The 18321-nt window shown below is 38.0% G+C and overlaps 1 protein-coding gene across 5 annotated transcripts in view; it reads right to left on the bottom strand.

Annotated features, from left to right (window-relative positions):
- Positions 1-18321, bottom strand: part of TENM1 (teneurin transmembrane protein 1) — a 755935-nt gene that overhangs the window by 721360 nt on the left and 16254 nt on the right. The gene's annotated exons all lie outside the window — the stretch shown is intronic.

The raw sequence follows: 18321 nt of genomic DNA, 5'->3' as shown, positions 1-18321 counted from the left end.
TAGAGCTTTGTTAGCTTTATTGTGAGATCCATTATCTGGTGTAGAACTCACTGACTGTACAGGGTACATACAGGAAGAAAAACACAGCAGATATTTCAAGTTCATCCAAGATTCCTCCTATTTGTTCTCAACTCCTTTCTCCATATATCAGTTCAGACTGTAAACTCATGTGGGAAGGAAACCTGAAATACACCTGTCACACACTGAAGAGGAGTTAAAGGTTTCAAACTAGATACTTAGGCACCTAAAATAGCCATGGCAGCACAGGCTGCTCTTAGGCCACCTTACTTTGCTTCAGGAGTGGTGGTCTCGGTAACTGCCTAAGGGAGTTCTGACCTGCTGCAGAGTTGTGTTCATGCTGTTTGGAGAAAAGCTCACCCCCTGGCAGCCAAGTGCAACTATTTAATGACAAGTGGCTGCTACTGGGAGGTCCAAAGCCGTGTGCCAGCTGCAGGGTGGCTGTGCTCTGGGCACCCAGCAGTTGTACCCCACTGGCAAGTCTGTTCCCGCTACAGGCAGCAACCCCTGCAGAAAACCTGTGGTGCAGCTGGATGTCCCATGTCACTTTGGATGTACTTTTCAAAGTTTCAAAATGATCCAGGTGGTGGCCCTGTCCCTCCTCAAGCCTGGCAGCTGTTTGTGTCCCTTTCCTCATAGGTTGGGGAATCTGAGCCACCCTTCCCTCAGGAAGCTGCATAGAAGCAGCTCTCAGGCAGTGGTGCTCCCGAGGAAGGGGGGATTTCAGTCAGAGGTGTGGTAGTGGTTGCAAAATCCTTAATGGAAGATGCTTTAGAAAGGGAAAGGAAGTGAAAATCAGAAAAAGCTGATCAGGCAAAGGGCAAGGAAGGTGGTGGGTGGTTTGACCCCAGACAGGGACCTCTATCCTGGTGTGCCCCAGCCCTGGGACAGAGACACACACTCGTTTCTCAGCCATTCTGTGTCAGACTCTCTTACTTATGCCCTAATTAGAGCTGTTCAGGAGGTTTAGAAAAAATGAAATAAAATAAATAAATAAATAAAAAAGTAAAGAGATGGCAAACAAAAAAACCCCAGATGTTGAAAAAAATTATTTGGGGAACTGAATGTTTGAGCTCTGCAGGCCTAGCAGCTCGTGGAAAGCCTTTTGCTTCTAGCAGGTGCACATAACTCTCCTGTGAGGAAATATCCCACCTGCTTCAGTGAGAAACTATTGGAAGAGTCACTATTGACTCCACGCTATATCAAAATGCAGTCTTTTCATAAAGCAGAACACAGAATTTCAAGTAAATTGAAAGAGGATAATTTCAGTTCTGCGTTAAAACATCTCTACTCAGTTTTTCTTTCTAATAGTGGTGGAAATGTGTATGTACATACCTCATTTTTACTGTGGAACAAGTTGCATCTAGCTCATGTAGACAGAGCTTTTCCAGCCAATATGGGAAAATGCAAATGCAAATACATACAGCAACAACTAAGTGCTTTTAACAAATCAGACAAAATCCCATCAGACTCCTTTTGACACCAGACTGCATACAATCCACTCCTCACTGTGTCCTGAGCCTGCAGGACACACAGTGCTTTCTCCTTCCATTCAGAGCCATGGAGGTGAGGATGCTCAGTGTCTCCTAGGAGCCACTTAGTACTTCACAGAACTGTGTCTAAATCCACTCATGGATGGTACTGAGGAATTATTTTCTACAATACATCATGGAAGGGGCCTTATTGGTGAGCTGGGGTTATAGGGGTGTTACTAACCCTCTCAAAGCAAGTCAGTCTTTAAGCCTCTAAGGACAAGAGAGGAAGTCAGAACGAAGAACATAAAAATAATTTTGACAATTAATATTTAATATTTTACCTTTTTCTCCCCCCTTTACACTGCTTTCCTGCTAAAACAGCTGGGATGAAAATGGCTTTCATTGGTCTTTAGGGAGATGGCTTTTTGTTATATTACATCTGTTCTTTAAACTCATGAACCGTGGAAGCCACAAAAGCAGATAAATCTCTTTGTCAAGAAGACATACTCAAGGTTCCAGGGACAGAACTGATCTTTGCCTCATGGGTTAATGGTATTAATAATTGCCATTTTGATAAGACTAAATGTAAAAAGCCTGCTTAAACAAAAGAGTCAACCCTTCAAAAATGACTATCCATGATAAATTTTCAAGAGCAATGAAAATTGTCACTCTGCCAACTTGATAAATTGTAGCCCCAACTGGCAGAGCCATTTGCCTTGCAGTAAGCACAAAATGACAGATCTTTGCTGAATACAAACTATATGCTTGCACCTTTCACAGCTGGTTTAGCTTGTAAACGCAGCAAAAAAAAGAGGCTTTAATAAAAACTGAAGGTTATGCACAAAAAAATTGTTTCACATCTAACTGGTTCTATCAGTTTAAAGACATCGCTTTCATATTGGAAAGGAGTCTTGAAGGGAACCCTCCAGGTGTCTATGGGATCATGTTCTAAAAATACTTGTATAACTGCACTGTGGTGGTTTCTTCAGCATTCCTGAAGTGATTCAATAGTGCAAGTACTTTCATTTCAAGGAGAGAAAAATCATACATTCAGTATCATCTCAATATTTACCAGAACACATGCACAGCCCTTGCATGTGAACAAGATACAAACCCTTGTGCTGATCTGTGTATATGATGCAACTGAATTCAGCACCTACTCTAATTCCATTGTGTAACTGCTGATCTGTCTCTCTGGTGACTCACACAATCTTCCAAGTAGCAAAGCATCTTTTACACACTTTTAAAAAAGAAATTACTTTGTCAGAGATATGTTTAATTCTTGTCAATACATGGAATCCCTTCTTAAAAAAAAAAAAAAACAACCCTTGCCTGAAGCCACTTTTGCATAATATATACATTATGCAGATACTGTGGAGTTGATATCTAATGGTTCTGTGTTGCTACAAATGAATGCTTTACGTCTTCAAAAGGAGATTTCCACCTACTTGACACAAGCAGTCACTCCTAGTCATGGCAAGACTTGGTATTAAAAATGTAGGAATGTAAAGACATCATACACATGAGCCATTTTAGGGTATGTTTAAGGATTCTTAGCTCTCCTGAGCCGTAGAGGATTCACCAATGTCTGACTAGCACACAGTTTGATAAGCAAGAATTGTACAAAGCCCTTTCAACTTCCAGGAAATAATCTACCTCTAACAGATATTGCAATGGGCAAGAGAGGTTTATTTTAAAGTCTTCTTATGTGGTCTGTCCTGTCCACATCAGAGGCATCTTTTTTCTCTTTAAAAAGCTACCTCTAACCAGCTTTGTTTTATGTTCTAGTAAAACACAGCTTCAAAGATCAGGAGCCTTCTGGTGTTTTTGACGCGTTCACTTCAAAGAAAGCTCTTGAAGCTCCACCTCAGGGCTCTGGCTGACTGGGTGGCTCCATCAAACTGCTGTGGGCAAATATGCAGACAGATCTTGAAAGCAAAGGGTACAACTGAGTACACTTATTAAACTGCAAATTCCAGTGTACCAATGACTGGTATTCTTTAATTCCCTAATTTCTCACTCTCTCAATCTGCATCTTTGATTATGTTCATACACATTTCATGCTGTTTGGATCTCCCTTCTTTACCCCTCTCCATACTCTTCCCCATCCCATTAAAAAAAACCACAAACCAACAGCAAACAGCAAAATAAAAAAAAAACAAAAACAAAATAAACCCCTCAAACGTGTAGTAAACAAAAAAATCTCCTTATTAAGAGAAGAAATTAAGTATGGAAAAACCTCAGAACAAACAGTTAATATCTTTGAAAATTATAAGCAGCTAAAAGTCAGTCATATAACTTGGCAAGTTATATTAATATAGAAAATAAGAAAATAAGACATGTGGCACTAGTTAGTGGTCAAGGTGAAAATATTATAGAGTTGATAGCAAATGGGCATTTACTCTGTGGAGGAAGCATAGTTAGGGTGAGAAGAATGTCAGGAGATGTGTGACAATATTCTATGAATAATAGCTTAACCTCAGATCTTCAGAAGTACAATAAAATGGTCAGTGCTATCCAAAGTTAATGGTTATAAGGGATCAGTTAGTTGGGGTAGCATACGAAATGCTATGGACAGTTCTGTTTGTTTGCCTAGGCACAAATTAACAGGGTTTGAGGAGGGCTAGAAAGATGGATCAGAAATGGAAGTGCCTGTCCCAGAATACTTAGATAACCTTTTTTAGCTTGTAAAATTCAGTGGACTGCTCTCATGGAGCACACTCATCTGAACTAAAGACTAGAACAGAAGAAGAGGTATTTAAACGGAAGGACAATTTTGGCACAAAAACAAGTGGGTACAAAAAAAATTATCTAAGAAAAGATAGAGCATTTCTAAGTTCCACATTCAAGAGTTTGATGTAGCCCTCCAAAGGAGAGGTGAGCAAGGAAAAGACACCTAATTTTAGAAGGAAAGATATATGATGCTGCTGTCCAAAATAATAGGAGACTGTGACTTGACCCAGAAAATCCTTTCACTTCTTACATTTATAGTGTTGCCGATAAAAGCAAAAGGAACATGCAGTCAACAGAGAAAGAGAAAAATGGGAAAGGTGTCTAGATTCTTGACTGAACTGAAAGCATGTATTGTATATGCTGTTAGAGGGGAAAAAAAAAAGGAAGAAAAAAATTCCTCTTTACTGTGCTATGAGGGTGAAGATAAGGAGCTTTCTTTTTCCATTCTATGAAATGGATTTTATTCCATCTGGCCTAAGGCTTTTCTCTCTCCACCCTCTCAATACTATAACAGGAATTTTTAATCTGAAGAAGTCAGATAACCGCAAGGTTACCACAAAGAAAATGTGTTCATAAGTTAAGGTCATTTTCCTGAGGACAGAAAAGCAAGAGCGAACACAAGCAGCGATCTTCCTTGGTGATGCTTATTTCTTTTAACTAACTGGAATATTTGTTGGCTTGGTAGCAGCCATGACTGGAGTGCTGAATGCTCTTTAGCTGCAATAACAAACTGATTGATGAAAATATCCAAACAACACACTCCAGACTGTGTGTGAAAGTAACTCCATGTGCAGTGTGACCTCCTAAGCAGGATATGTGAGTTGGGAAAATGCTTCTGAATGTTTAATGTAAGAAAGCGGTTGGCTGGTGTGCCCCAAAGTGGGTGACAGACACCCAAGCCATAGATTACTTTTGAAATTTTTATCTAGGAATCTAATGGTGATTCTATTCCAATTGCAAAGAACACAAAGCTAATGAAGATAGTTTTCTCCAGTCATACACTGATTAAATGCCCTCCATGAAGTACTCAGGTACTTCACTACAGTAGATTAATCCAGATCAAAAAGATTTCACGTTGCCAGAGCTTATCTCATTTGTGTTATTTGAGCCAACAGATGAGTTCCTTTAAATCATAGCTTTCGCAACTGAAGAATGAAATTTTGAAATGAGAATTAAATTGTTCTGCAGAGTAAAAAATATTTCTGTACAATATCTCAGCAGAAGTCAGGATAAATACTATTTTATGGTATTAGATAAAAAGTATACAAAAGAATAGAGAAAAAACAAACACAACAAAAACACTGCTTGAACTCCTACAACATCTTTCTATAGTGGTTGGTATTTTCCTCTATGTCTTGTACAGACATAGCCCCGAATATTTGCCAGTTTCATTTCCTTTTGAAGCTGAGCATATTGTGGAAATGATGTGTGACAGCCAGCTTTTCATACACCATCTTTTCTGCACCAATCCCTGGAAGTTTATTGGCAGGGGAACAAGGTGTGCAAGGTGCTTCCTTCCCCCCCAGTGGGATCCGATGGATCTGCATGAACTGACAGTAAGAGCAGAGCTGGCTTGGGTAGGTTTGTGCTGTGCTGGGCCAGCCCAAATCGAGAGGCAGATCCTTTGCTAGGGCCATGTCCTCAGTCTGATTAACTTGGCCTAGCAAAATTGTACAGATCATTGTTTAGACATATACAGCAGATTGTACAGCTTGATCATGAGGAGTCAAAACAGCTTCAATGGAAAAATGCAAGGATGAAATTTTGTTTACATTCTGGGAAAAAAAGTCATTACAAGTTCACGAAGTCTGAGTGATGCTTTTTAAAGAGCCTCACTTATATTTCTCTGCTTTCTCCTACACAACACAAAGGGCTACAACTAATGAGTTCAACTCAATCCCATACTTATGGTGCAGGATTTGAACTTGTACTTTTATCACAACTCCTATTCTTCAGTCATGAAAATTACAGGTATCATCTGTTACATATAAAACATTTTAGTTTCTCTTCAGCTTAATATTCTATATATTTTTGAAGCCTATAAATAAGGAAATGGGGCAGTGGACTGACTGCCACTGTCATGATGAATGAGATTTGCATTTACACCAAAATATTGATGCATGAACTAAAAGAGGAATAATTGCTGTAAAAATTAGTTCTCCTCATTCTTAGCACCTGGTCCTCAAGGGAGAAAAGCTGGCACAAGGACTGCAGCTTTACAGTGGAGGGTGAGAAAGCACTCAGATCAGTGTAAAAAAGACATGCAAAAATATAAAACCAGATATATTCCAGGTAAAAAACTATTTTGGCCAGTTTGGTACTGGGTTCTTGGTTTGGAAAATAAGCCTAAGTGTTGCTGCTACAAAGGCAAAGTAGGCATTTTTGAAGCTCAGTATTAGATCAGTCCTTTTCAGAAATGAGACAATGAAGTGATTAGCAGGTTTTGTCTCTCAGAGAAGTTTAGGCACTAGTCTGGGATATAGCTTGTGTAGAATCCCATTTCTTTACAGGAGGAACATGGAGGAGTAAAAGGGGAAAAGAAAAGAAGGAAAAAAAAACACAGGCAGAAGAGAAATATTATTTCAATAGATCCTGGGGTCTTGGATAGCCCAGAGAGGTGTTTGTGGCTTGCAGGGGGTGCATTCAGTTCTCCCTTCTGAAGGCCACTTACACACTGTCACCAATTAGTATTGCAGTCTGGAGCTCAGCAAGCTGCTAAGTGTCTTTTGAGCTACTGTTCTGTAACCTTTCCAAAACTGACCTTTTTATTATCATTTCCCACCACTCTGTGTGTGTATGAGAGAATAACAGCCTTTTTAATGTCATGCTTATTTCCACCGGCTTTTAAACTTCTTGTCAAAACATACTGATTTATAGTACATTAAGTGAGAAAGAAAGATCTGATCTTTCAAATATATTGTACACAAAACAAAACATTTCATTCTCTATTTCAGGATAACACTGCATCGTGCTCATCACCACACAGTGCATGAACATTATCGCTAATAGGGGCATAAAAGGAGTTTATCTTTCAGGTCTAGAAGCAAAAGCTGGTTCCTCTGTGAAGCTCCCTTCTCAACCAGAGTTGGCTGTAAATTGCCTGTGCCTTCACAGGGAATTGTTTCTCACAACAGTTGTTGGCATTCTGAGGCATCACTGCCGATGGGCTGTATAAAGCTTTTACAGAATGCATTTGGTTTCTTAAAATGCATCAAAAGTGCTCCTGTAAAAATTCCTGTGGAATTGCAAGACAAGTGTTGGGAAAACAGCACCACTAAACAAAACTTTAATATCCATTTCTGCTTCTCAGTTCTAAAGAAGAAATGACTTTGACAAAGTTCCTAAGATTGAATCAAAAACAGCGGCTCCCTCTGCGTGACTCTGTAAATGTTGTGCCCAATGGGTCTCGATAAATTGAGACTAATTGTTGGTTTCTGGCAGTTTTAGACTGCCACATGATTTGAAATTGTCCATTCCTATTGCTACAATATTCCTCTTGACTTTAAAAGTGAAGGACAGCTATTTGTGGAAATTTGAAAGTTGCAGCATTAATTCATAACTGTCAAAAATGCTCCATTAATACCTCTAAAATTTTAATAATTTCTCTATTGACATAACATCAATGGCATAGCATACATGGCATAGCAACCTCCAGATGTACAGACATACAAATAACCTCCATTTTCCCTTTTGCAAAATGCAGAAAAGACTTTCATAATCCATTAAACCTCAAGATTTTGAAAGAGGGTATAGACCGGAAAATCATGTACAAAGCAGTGCAGAAACCCTCACAGCAAGTGCTGATTTTCACACATACAACAGACAAGTGACCTTTTTAACCCATACTTTAGATACGATTTGGATGACCTTTTGTTTTGTGTGCTGAATATTTATGTATCTAGTGTCATATCTATCCTGCATATGATTGCTCTTTGGTGCAATCATAAATAGTGAAATAAAATGCACCCCCACCCCCCCACAAAAAAACCCAACCAAACCAACAAACCAAAACCAACCAAAACAAATAGAGGTCTTATATTCCAACTCAGGATATTCTATGATTATATGATTAATAATTATCAAATTGTACTGTAAATTGAAGATAAAAATTACAGCTCCATACATAGATCTGTTTGACACTTTACATTTCAGTGACAAACATAAACCCAACAAGTAAACTGTTTGATTGAAGGACTGGGAAGAATGAGCAGATAAGGGATATTACATAGATTCTGTGGTTACTTAGGTCATCCTCATGAAATTGATTTCTTTGTAGGTATAACACTTTTAAATACAAAACATTTCTCATAACACATTCTTTTACTACAAATAATTTTTAATACCTCTTGCCTTCACAAAAGAGGTTCAGAAGACATAATTAAAAATTATTTGAGCTTCCAGCTTTCCCATCTTGGTGAAGTTACCATCGCAGTGAGCTTCTAGAGGTCACTTATTTCAAGAGAGTGATCATCTCCTATCTCAGTTAAGGGTCTTTCCACCTGTTAGGTTCATATTCTGCATCTTTGCTCATGGGATAGAGCCTACCCTTATGGTGATCCTCTGATGAAAAACCTGTCAAGCCTTCAGAAAGTGTTTCCCATCATAATGTTGACCTCTCTCTCTTCTGACCCCCTATTCCCCCTGCTCTCACTTCTCAGGTGACTTTATTTGACACAGACTTCTACAGGCCATCTTCATTACATCCTGAGCACTGGGCTGTCCCTCGCTCTCTATCACATATTGATTTATAAAACTACCTGACTTCCATATCAGCTGACCCTGTTGCTTTTTATTTTTCCACATCGTCTTCTGAAATTGCCTTATTTTTTTTATTTCTTTAACTAGCCTTTGCCACATGGTGAAGACCCACATGCCTAGACAGACCACACCGCTTGTCTAAAGATCTGCCTTTAGGTCCTCTTCCTAGGAATATGTTAGGAAATTTCTAGTTAGCCATGAAATGTGGGGATTTTTCCCCACTCTCCTCCCTCATATTCTCAAAACTCTTGTCTAGTGTCTGTTCCCAGCTATGTCTCTGGTCCTCAAATTTCATTTTTACAGATTCCACAGGTTTTCAGGCAATGCTTAACAGATAAACAAATACTGTCAAGCACCTACTTGAGAGTAATATTAGTTCTTCACCTTCTCCACACAGTTTTGTTTTCATTATCTTCTCTACTATTAAGAACACCTCCTGCATCAGTATCTGTCTTTTCAGAGAAAAAATAACTTGTCTCTCGTCAGCCCTCTCTTGCCTCCTCACTGCAACCCAAGAATAGTCACACATCCCCACAGCTCCAAGAACAAGTTGACCCTACCACTAAATCTAAACAATAGGTTAAAAAATTTCTTTCTCCAGAGTGAAGTTAAATCTCAGTGGATGAACCTAAATAAAATACAGGTAGGCTGAAAAGTAATAATTCATTCTGTGCTTTCACATTTGTTTTAGAACAGAAAAGGATTCAGCAATTCTTTTTAACTTTGAAATAATGACTATTCTCTGTGTATATACACCAGGTACTATTTACAGCCACATGCAAAACACAACAGCTTTATTTGACACAGCAGGCCAAACAAAGACTGATATTATCACCTCCTATTACCTCTGCCCCGAGACCAGTCAGAGGTAGAAAGGGGTTTGTTTTCAAGCCTTCACCTTCCCTCTGACCTGATGGTCTCCTTTAACAAGAAAGACTATTCAAAGCTTAAAGAAAGACGAGAACCCATTAATGCAGTGACACAGCATCCCTATTTACAATGACAGATCTGTCATTTCCTTTATGACAGATCTGAACCTGGGGAAAAGGGTAATAGCAGAGAATTCCGAAAGAAATGTAGGAATTGGAAATTGTAGGTTTCAATAGCTTTTATATTTCTTTTTAAAAATACAAATAAATTTTTTACCTCCTATTCTACTATTAACAATTGTCTTGATAGATTTTCCTTGCCCAGGATCATCTCGTTCTTACTGTTCAAACCTTTACACTTTCCAAATTCCTTACACTTGTTTTCCTTGCCCCTCCACCTCCAGCCATCTATATACTCAAATATTTGACAGGTACTCTTTAATTCAGAGTTTGTGTGCTTTGGTGGCTTTTGGGGGCAGGAAAGTAAGTAAAGTAGAAGATTTTAGCATTTATTTAGATTAAGGATTTTAGCAGAGTCACTGTTCTATTGTGCTAAGTTCTACTTTCCTCATCTCTGCCTCTGTTCAGTTTTAATCTAGATGTGCATTAATGTTCTTGAAGCACAGAGACACCTGGAAATGTTAAGCAGCAGGGTAAGGAAGTGAACCATCAAATTCCTTGATATTCACCTCAAGTAAAGAACAGTGAATCATCTGGGGGACAAGATACAGATATTCAGTCTTCTGCTCTTTATCATTACCTGTGAGTCCAGATGCTGACGTGGTTTAGTCTAATTCTAATTTGGCACCACTAATTTAATTTTATCACATGCTTCAGGCTATTAAGCTTCAGAAGAACATATCGATATTATGCACGTGGAATATCTAAACATGGAGAGCAGGTTGGTTTCTCTGAACACAGGAATTACATTGTTTATAAGGCACTGTGTGACTCCTGATCTACGTCTTGTCGAGCTCACCACCACTTCAACTTCTGCTCAACAGCAAAAGCAGACCCCACAGTTAAATCCTTAGACATAAGGAATTACTGTAGAGGTTTTAGTGGAATTCATCGTTTGAGGTAGTATTTCATTCTCCCACAAGTCAGTATAAATAGACATCATGGAAAGCCCTACAACATCTATATTTAAGAATGACTATTGAAAATCAAGCAGTAGTGGATACTTGCTAAAAGTAAAAGCTAGCAGAGGTTAGAAGCATTTCTGCCAAGCTGAAACTCTAATAACATTTTGAGATAAGATCTCCTTCTAACAGTAATAAGGATAAACTTCATTTTATGGATTATGAAAACTTCATATTTAACCCAGAACTTTCAAATACAAAAGCTGTGTGGGGTAGCAAGACAGTTTGTAGCTTTCTCTTTGTATAGATACTTTTTCCACTGCAAAACTAAGTATCTACAACAACATGCACTCACACAGAGATTTCTACTCCAGTAGAGCTCTGGTTCTGTATTTTCAGATGATGAGCTGTTGACAGATCCAGAATATGTACATAGCCAATACTTTTTTGTCTATGATCACCTCTGTTCTGCAGGACAGAGTGCTACCTACCAAGTGCTACACTCCCCAATGCCACAAATGAATCATGTGTACACATGCAAGACTTTTAATAATCTTAAGTACATTGCATGAATAATAAGTCACTATTAAGTTATTCATTTATTCTTATTCTTGTAAAAACCACCAAATAACAATGACAACAAAAAGGCAGATGGAAATTATTCTCCCCCAACCTCCCCCATTCACTGTCTTGCTCATCTGTGGAGCTCTTTCTCTGATGTATGACAAAGATCCAAGAAAATGGGTAGGGAATATGCTCTGCAGAAGCCTGAGCAGAAAGTTTCACCATCAACTGTATTGTTCTGGACTGCAATCTCATGGAAACTTACAGTAGCAGTATATGCTCTATGCTTTCACACTATATTAATGGAAAGCATTTTATTAAAGCAGAAATTATTAAATATGATGAAGAGCTGTCCTCCAACATTAAACAATTCCTGTTTGTTTGTTTAGCCCCTTTGCCATTTAAAACCTTGTTCATTTATGCCCCAGAAGAATTAAATATTAGAAAATTTATTTCTAAAAAAGAATATTACTGTCTCCCAGTCGTAAGGTATCATATATATGCTGGGTAAAAAAAAAAAAAAAGTGGAGAGTCCTACTGTGAAAATTACAAATGGCTTTAGGACATATTGCATATTTCAATAAATTTCATTGTACAGATGTACTGTAGAAAAATGGATTTCTAAATTCATGGGAGGTAAACTGTGGATACTGCAATCAGGATCAACCCAAATACAGAGTCTGGGTTAAGACTGGGATCTATTCACTGAAACCCAAGTGATAAATGTAGTTTCTCTGAAGGAGAAAATTACTGTTCTTGCAGTTCTTCCCTTTTGCAAGGCATTATGAGAAATTCCACATTCGACACTTGTAAGTTGGCTACACTCAGCTGTTTTCAATAAGCATCCAAGGAAATCTTCTAATTTGAGATTTGGGCATTAATAAATGAAATATGATGTACTCCATAAGAAACTTTGGAAGAAATGCAACTACGAAAACACAGGCGCAATTTACAGTACTGGTCAACTAGATCTGGACCACCAGATTTTGATGACAGAGACTCAACATAAGAGGGGACCTCAGTTTGTTCTGCTGATATTGTTAAAATCATTAATTGCCAATACTAAGAATATAATTTTGTATAATCCCAAATGCAATAAACTCTTTTACTACTTAGAGGTTTTTCTTTAGAAAGTGCTCGGTTTTGTCCCGGCTTCAGCTAAGATCTTACAGCCCCCTTGGGAGAGAGTGGTAGGGAGAGGAAAAAAAGAAAAAAAGAATCTGAGCTGGTTTTTCTTGCCAGAGAGTCATAAAATAGAACTAAGATGGAAGAATTATTAGTTTCCACCCTGCTCTACTTGCTGCCTATGTAGAATTGTTCCCTGTGGCACATTATGTAGTGTTTCATCCAGACTTATTTTAAGTGTTCAGCTCAATTTCAGCCATGAAACCACAGCTAACGAATAATCTCCTTTGGCTTATTTTTATCACATTCTCAAGTATGCATTAAAATTAGCATAATTGATGGTGTAATTAAAGATGTCAGCACAGTTCTGAATACAGGGTTTGCTAGTTTACTCATGGTTCATGCTGGTGGAATCTTAGAACAGGAACTTTTCCTCAAAGCTTTCTGCCAACATTACCTTGGGTTATTGTAAAGATTTTTTTTTAATTCCTGAATTATTGTCCAGGAGACCACAAGGTATTTTAAAAGCTTTTAGAGTTACAATCATAGTCTCCTATGAAAACCAGGTAAGGACACAATTCCACCTGCTCCCATTCCACCTGTCCATTTCTGTGTATAAAATTGATTCCAGTCAGGAAGGTAGAGTCTCCCTATGCTTCTTGTGTAAAAATCGACCTGCAGTAGCACAATGGGAGCACAACCACCTCAACAGGTACAGCAATTGTCAAAGCTTAAGCACCTGCCATTAAGAAAACATTTCTCTTCAAGCTGTGAGGAAGGACATAGACTCACTACAGCTCCAAACAGTGGCAGCCTTACACTTCCTTTTCACATAAGCCCTGTGTCATTAAGATTCTGGGGACCAGCACTAAATTCAGTAGGAGCTGTTAAAATGACTGGGGGAATGAAGTTAATGAAGAACACTCCTACACACCATACCAGTGGGGTTTTTTTCCCTTCATTTATGTCCTGATGGACCCAGAGTGACAATTACCCCATTTCAAAGATGACACTGGTTGCAGTAATCTTCCTCTCAGCTTAATGTTTATTATGTTAACAACATAATTAAGGACGGTGCTCATTTCACAGTCAACTTTTCTGCCACGCAAAATTTGTCGTTGAAACTAATTTGTTGTACAGAATGTTCTTATGCTATCATGCATTCAGTAAGAGATATTCTTGTGCTGTCCCCTTGTACTATCCAACAGCAAACACTTGCTGCTCTCAAACCAGGGTAGCACATTCATGAAGCTGAGCACGAACTCATATGTGAACATTATGAAGGTGTAGCATACTTTTAAATCTTATTAGTGCCTTTTTTTTCCTGCTAAAGCAGAAAATACCCTTCCCATTGCACCATAAACTTCTCAGAGCTAGGGGAACACTGCCACAAATGTATTTTCTTTCAGATATTCTGCTGAATATTATGTAGTAACACAATGAATGGTCTGTTCCCAATTTATGAACAAGTCAGACAAAATTCTCACAGTTGTTGTTGAATTCAGATAGAGAAGTTTTACTCTCTCCTCAGATTAAGTAGAAAGCAGATAGTTTTATATTTTATTCTGACATTTTTGCTATCTCTGTTTTTCCTAAAGAGCAAACTAAAGCAAAGGTAGAGCTGGGAATAACTGAGAGGGTGAAGCATACATATTCCTAGTTTGAAGGGTCCTTGGTTATCACATGAGCTCAGAAGTGTTTCTCATTTGGTGCAGAGCAGAGCTGTACAATGTCCATATGCTTGAAGATAACTGCACTAAGATTTTAATCAAGGATCATGTACAAGAATAATGCAGTGGCAAAAAAGAGATCTTGATTTCCATACTTACATAGAGGCATTTTAGTTAAAAGAGACCTTAATGAGAATTAATGGAATGTTTCCATCTTTTTTAACAGTTTTTTCAATAAAAGATGTTCTGTAAGTCCAAACTCTTGACTTGTATAAACCAGAAAGAGAAGTTTTTTACTTGCCTGAGTTTATGGCTATCCTTTCACGAGTCTTGAAGGAATGACTGTTTCAACACAATTCATACAAATAGTAAAAATACACTTGTAAATATGGTACCATATGTTGATTTCTGGTATGTAAGACAAGCAAAAGAATTTATTTGTACCTGTTATTTGGCACAATTCCATTATCATTTTCCATTTAATTCTTGAAATGCTCCTTTGCTGCATTTTGTCTACCTTATAGATCTCTTCTCACTTAGCTTCCTTTTCATGAATCCATTACAAAAGATACTTTACCTGTCTTATGCTTCAAAATACCTTTGTTTCAAAGAGAGAAGATAAAAGAGGATAAAAACCATCAGAAGTAAGCCTTGATAGCGAGGCAGACTTTGAAGCTCTGATATAAATACAGCACAATGGTTTCTAACAGATTTTTAATTTAAACTCTCACATTAAAACAGAATAATTACTAGACCCAGTGGCAACACTGGAAGAAACATGGCTTAAGTGTGTATCTCCATGGCATTGCTTCCTTCCCTGCTTCTTTAACTTCAACATTTCAGATGTGGTTCTGAAAACTACCACCTTTTTGAAAACATGATCAGTTCATACAGAACTGTTTGATTTGGTCAAACAGTACAAGTTATATCAAGAAGGACACTTTGGAAAAAAATGTTTGGGTTGCATTTCAATACAGTTTACTCTAACAGGTATTTCTCAAATGTGTGAGTGGACAGATTTACCCAGATGTTCTTAAAGATCACGAAATGTAGTGCAAAAATACTCCCAACTAGCATACTATAAGAGCAAAGCTCTTTTGGCGTCCATGTCATCCCCTAACAGCAATATGTGGTCTAAATGTAATTTGCTGTCAGTAGTTATTAGGAAAACATCACATCTCTCTTGGTAACAAAAATTAAGAACATAGGTCATGGAGGTCATGAGTTTTTAATACCACTCAAAAGTAATTAGAAATTTACATAAGTTACCTTGGATTGCTTTAGAATTAAAGCCATAATTAAGGTAACGTGTAAGGTGATATTTTCAGATGAACCACAAACATTCCAGTAGTAAAGTCATCTGGCCAATGAAAAATAAATGGAAAATATCACATGGGAAGAATGGGAAAGTAGTCCACAAGGAACTTGTGCTGAATTGGGACTTCCACTGTGGACCATTAACCTCAGTAGAGCGAATGACTGCATGCTTAAATTGACTCTGAATCAGGGGGATCTGAATTGGAGTCTAACTCATTAGCCATTAATAAATTGTAACAACACAGTTAACTTCTAAGGATGGTCTTAGCTCTTTGGGACAGTGAGTTCTAAAGAGCTAGATATAATTTCAACAAGTGTGGGTACCTATCAGGTTAGTTCAGCTTAATTCACTGTATTTCTGACTCGGGAAGATAAGTAGATAAAAGTGCTGGTTCATTTTAAAATATCAATCCCACTTATTTCTTACTACTTTTTAAAACTATGAATGTATTTTGAAATAGACACTCTCAAAAATCTATATCTCTAACATAATCAAATGAGATTTAGTTGTTCAGCTGTAGCAATGCCTGAGTTTGAGTAGACAAGAGTGTAAGCATATAAATAAGTTAAGTTTATTCCATGTTAAATGAAAATAGAAAGTGTGAAATGAACTGTATTAATAGTCAAAGTGAAGCATAACCACTTCATCCACAATTTCTGTACAGTTATATGTATAGTCAAGACTCTTAATTCATGTGTGTAATTATAGTTGGCAAACACTAGTATAAGCCAATATTCTGTACAACTATCTTTCCATCCGCAATTCCGGATGGAAACTAGGAAAAATGCCTGAGAATAATATCTACAAGTTGGAGGTTATGGCACTGAATAATGAGAATGACAAAGTGAAAGCAATGAAGATCTGATTGAGTGACAACCACTGACAAAACTTGGGAAGAAAAGGTTGTGGAAGCAAGGAGGCAAGAAAAAGCAAAAGTATTCCTAATCACTTCCACTATGTATAAACTGATGTGATGCTTAAAAATAACCAACACGCTGTCATCTCACACTTCCAAATACAACTTCCCAAATCAGTTTCTAGTGCATGTTTCTGACAGCCATGAATCAGATCTGCTATTTGGCATGAAAATCTAGAAACCAAATTGTACATTGCCAGCATAAATGTACCAAAAGCAGTGAGAGTTTGAAGGCAATATGTCAAGTTGTCCACACAGTACTCTAGACTGAATATTTTGTCAAGATGTGTGTCGCACAGACAACAGAAGAATAGTTTAAAGGAATATAGCCCTTCCAGTGAAATACTTCAATGTAATTACAAATCACTTATCCATTGCTGTGGATTACCTAGAGGTCTAGCACACCTTAAATGGACAGATTCTTCAACTTATTTTTTAACCTCCATAGAAGGTCAGTGCCCTACCCATAAATTTTACTCTTCTTTCCAGACAAATGAGGCAATGACCCTATTAACTGTTTCCTTGAGTGGCTCAGTGATGGCACAGCGCTCACTTTGCAGAGCATGTTACAAATACAGTAATGATATGGCCTGACAAGCCGCTTGACTGCATGTTATTTAATGCTCACAGGGCCACTAAGTGTGCAGTGAAATTTGTGCTCATAAGATAAACTAGGCAGCACTGGCAATTGTTTCATTCAGTGGCTGGAATTCTCAGAGGAGGTTACCTAAATCATCTCAGTCCTGATGGGCCAGCAGTGTGGGCAGAGGAGAAAAGGACAGAAGCAGGGAGGGTAAAAGAAAAGGGAGCGAAGGGACTCAGAGCAGACTTGAGTCAGTCATGTTAGATAAAGTCTGAAATCCAACCTAACTGAGGGAGGCGTTCTGGGGTGCTACGTAAGTTCTGAGACGCCAACAGGAAAAGTCTGAAAAAACAATTTTCATATGCTAAGTTTATACTTATGAGCATCACAGACTCAGCTCATCACAGACAACACTGCAGGAATCAAAATTGGCAATATTCCTTGTTCAAAATGCCATTACTATGCTTCAGTCAACTTTCAATTTAGAAGAGCAGAGGCACATTCATCGTATCTCGATTGCAAACAAATTTTTGAGATTATTGCTTTACAATGGTCATTTCTCCACCACATCACTACTATTCCACAAACTATTCCACAATCACTATTCCACAAACATTATACATACATACCCTGGGCACGTGTCAGTTCAACAGCTTGAGGCTTTTGGTACAGAAGGCTGAAAGGAACTAGCCTGGTCTTTAATAGCATCTGCGAGCGCTTCGCAGTGTTGTCAGGAATAAAAGACCTTAAACACCTGGCTGAAAAATACAGAGCCTTCATTTGCATCATTTGGATGCTTTACCTTCTGCCATTCTGAGGAAAGAGTATTTTTTTTTTTCTTTTGTAAACAACTCTGATGATCCTGAAATAGTAACAATAGAAAAAATATGGGTTGCATGTCTGGGACATTTGCCATAAATGAAACAACAGCTGTGGAATACCCCAGGATTGGTTCCACTTGTTCTTTGATAACTGCTGTTCAGAGAAGTCAGAAAGAGAAAAAAAATATGGGTAAAAGAAGAGTGAAGAACTGTTGCTCCCTAGTGCCTAAAAAAAGTAATCCCTTGACTAGAGAGCAGTGTTACTGTAAAGGAAAAACAATTAGGTAATCCATGTATCTCTAGCATTTAGCTGTAAGCAGCACGATATGTTTTACAGTATTCTTAACATTTTGCTCCCAGACAAAGTATTTTCAGGAATATTGACTGAT

The sequence above is a fragment of the Pseudopipra pipra genome, chromosome 13, assembly GCF_036250125.1.
Source record: "Pseudopipra pipra isolate bDixPip1 chromosome 13, bDixPip1.hap1, whole genome shotgun sequence".
Classification (NCBI taxonomy): domain Eukaryota; kingdom Metazoa; phylum Chordata; class Aves; order Passeriformes; family Pipridae; genus Pseudopipra; species Pseudopipra pipra.
The sequence above is the reverse complement of the archived record's forward strand: the minus strand, read 5'-3'. Positions and strand labels throughout refer to the sequence as shown.